At 34.8% G+C, this 2,865-nt stretch overlaps 1 non-coding gene across 1 annotated transcript; it reads left to right on the forward strand.

Annotated features, from left to right (window-relative positions):
* Nucleotides 1-1,311: 1,311 nt before the first annotated feature.
* LOC127747983 (small nucleolar RNA R71) lies at nucleotides 1,312-1,415 on the forward strand. Its single transcript, XR_008009926.1, has one exon. It is a non-coding gene; the product is annotated as a small nucleolar RNA R71 (small nucleolar RNA).
* Nucleotides 1,416-2,865: the final 1,450 nt, after the last annotated feature.

Consider the following 2,865-nt stretch of genomic DNA (forward strand, 5'->3'; position numbering starts at 1 on the left):
TCCTCTACTATTCCATAAGCTTGTCTCAATGACTTGTCTGCCAATTGTAATGAGAACAAGGCAGGTTGTACCTCAATGATCCCCAGCTTCTCCATTACAGAGAGTGGCATAAGATTTATTCCTGACCCTAGATCACATAGAGCTTTTTCAAAGGTCATGGTGCCTACGGTACAAGGTATTAAGAACTTGCCAGGATCTTGTCTTTTTTGAGGTAAACTTTGCTGAATCCAGGTATCTAGTTCACCAATGAGCAAGGAAGGTTCACTTTTCCATGTCTCATTACCAAACAACTTGGCATTCAGCTTCATGATAGCTCCTAAATATTGAGCAACTTGCTCTCCAGTCACATCTTCATCCTCTTCAGAGGAGGAATAGTCTTCAAAACTCATGAATGGCAGAAGGAGATTTAATGGAATCTCTATGGTCTTTATTTGAGCCTCAGATTCCTTTGGATCCTTAATAGGAAACTCCCTCTTGCTTGAGAGACGTCCCAGGAGGTCCTCCTCACTAGGATTTTCGTCCTCCTCCTCCCTTGTGCATTCGGCCATATTGATTAAATCAATGGCCTTGTACTCTCCTTTTGGATTCTCTTCTGTATTGCTTGGAAGAATACTGGGAGGAGTTTCACTGACTTTCTTACTCAGCTGGCCCACTTGTGCCTCCAGATTTCTGATGGAGGATCTTGTTTCACTCATGAAACTAAAAGTGGCCTTTGACAGATCAGAGACTAAATTGGCTAAATTAGAAGTGTTTTGTTCAGAATTCTATGTCTGTTGCTAAGAAGATGATGGAAAAGGCTTGCTATTGCTCAGCCTATTGCGTCCACCATTGTTAAAGCCTTGTTGAGGCTTTTGTTGATCCTTCCATGAGAAATTTGGATGATTTTTCCATGATGAATTATAAGTGTTTCCATAAGGTTCACCCATGTAATTTACCTCTGCTATTGCAGGGTTTTCAGGATCATAAGCTTCTTCAGAAGCTGCCTCTTTAGTACTGTTAGATGCATTTTGCCATCCATTCAGACTTTGAGAGATCATGTTGACTTGCTGAGTCAACACTTTATTCTGAGCCAATATGGCATTCAGAGCATCAATCTCAAGAACTCCTTTTTTCTGAGGCGTCACATTATTCACGGAAATCCTCTCAGAAGTGTACATGAACTGGTTATTTGCAACCATGTCAATTAGTTCTTGAGCTTCTGCAGGCATTTTCTTTAGGTGAATGGATCCACCTGCAGAATGGTCCAATGACATTTTCAAAAATTCAGATAGACCATAGTAGAATATATCTAATATGGTCCATTCTGAAAACATGTCAGATGGACACCTTTTGGTCAGCTGCTTGTATCTTTCCCAAGCTTCATAGAGGGATTCACCATCTTTTTGTTTGAAGGTCTAAACATCCACTCTAAGCTTGCTCAACTTTTGAGGAGGAAAAAATTTATCCAAGAAAGCCGTGACCAGCTTATCCCATGAGTCCAGGCTATCCTTAGATTGTGAATCCAACCATATTCTAGCTCTGTCTCTTACTGCAAAAGGGAAAAGCATGAGTCTGTAGACTTCAGGATCTACTCCATTCGTCTTTACAGTCTCATAAATTTGCAAGAACTCAGTTAAAAACTGATAAAGATCTTCAGATGGAAGTCCATAGAACTTGCAGTTTTGTTGCATTAAGGCAACTAGTTGAGGCTTAAGCTCAAAATTATTGGCTCCAATGGCAGGAATGGAGATGCTTCTTCCATCAAATTTGGACGTGGGCTTAGTAAAATCACCAAGCATCCTTCTTGCATTATCATTATTAGGTTCGGCTGCCATCTCCTTCTCTTGTTCAAAAATTTCTGAAAGGTTACTTCTGGATTGTTGTAATTTAGCTTCTCTTAGTTTTCTCTTCAGAGTCCTTTCAGGTTCGGGATCAATTTCAACAAGAGTGCTTTTGTCCTTGTTCCTGCTCATGTGAAAGAGAAGAAAACAAGAAAAGGAAGAGGAATCCTCTATGCCACAGTATAGATATTCCTTTATGTTAGTAGAAGAGGGAAAAGTGAAAAATCCAAACACAAGGGATAGACTAGGTTCGGATTTTTAGATGAAGAGAGGTGAAGAGAAGTGTTAGTAAGTAAATAATTAAATAGAATAAGAGAGAAGAGATAGAAAATTCGAAAATAATTTTTAAAAAAAGTGTTAGTAATTTTCGAAAATTAGAGATAATTTTCGAAAAAAGATGAGATATTTTCGAAAATTAGAGAGGGAAAAGTAGTTAGGTGGTTTTGAAAAAGATAAGAAACAAACAAAAAGTTGAAAAAGATATTAAAATCAAATTTGAAAAGATAAGAAGATAAGAGGTTAGATAAGATATTTTGAAATCAAATTTTGAAAAAGATAAATTTTTTTTTGAAAAAGATAAGATAAAAGATAAAAAGATTTAATTCAAAAATTTTAAAATTACTTACTTCACTAACAAGAAACTACAAGATAAGATTCTAGAACTTAAAGATTGAACCTTTCTTAATGAAACTTCAAGATAAGATTCTAGAACTTAAAGATTGAACATTTCTTAATAGGAAAGTAACAAACTTCAAATTTTTGAATCAGTCACATTAATTGTTAGTGTAATTTTGAAAATATGATATAAAGATAAGAAAAAGATTTTGAAAACATTTTGAAAAAGATTTTTGAAATTTTCGAAAAAATAGAAAAAATGAAAAGGATATAATTTTTGAAAAAGATTTTGAAAAGATAAGATTTTTAAAATTGAAAATTTTGACTTGACTTGTAAGAAACAACTAATTTTGAAAATTTTTGGCTAAGTCAACTCAAATTTTCGAAAATTATGAGAAAAATAAGGAAAAGATATTTTTTTGATTTTTTT

Source organism: Arachis duranensis, chromosome 5 (genome assembly GCF_000817695.3).
Source record: "Arachis duranensis cultivar V14167 chromosome 5, aradu.V14167.gnm2.J7QH, whole genome shotgun sequence".
Classification (NCBI taxonomy): Eukaryota; Viridiplantae; Streptophyta; class Magnoliopsida; order Fabales; family Fabaceae; genus Arachis; species Arachis duranensis.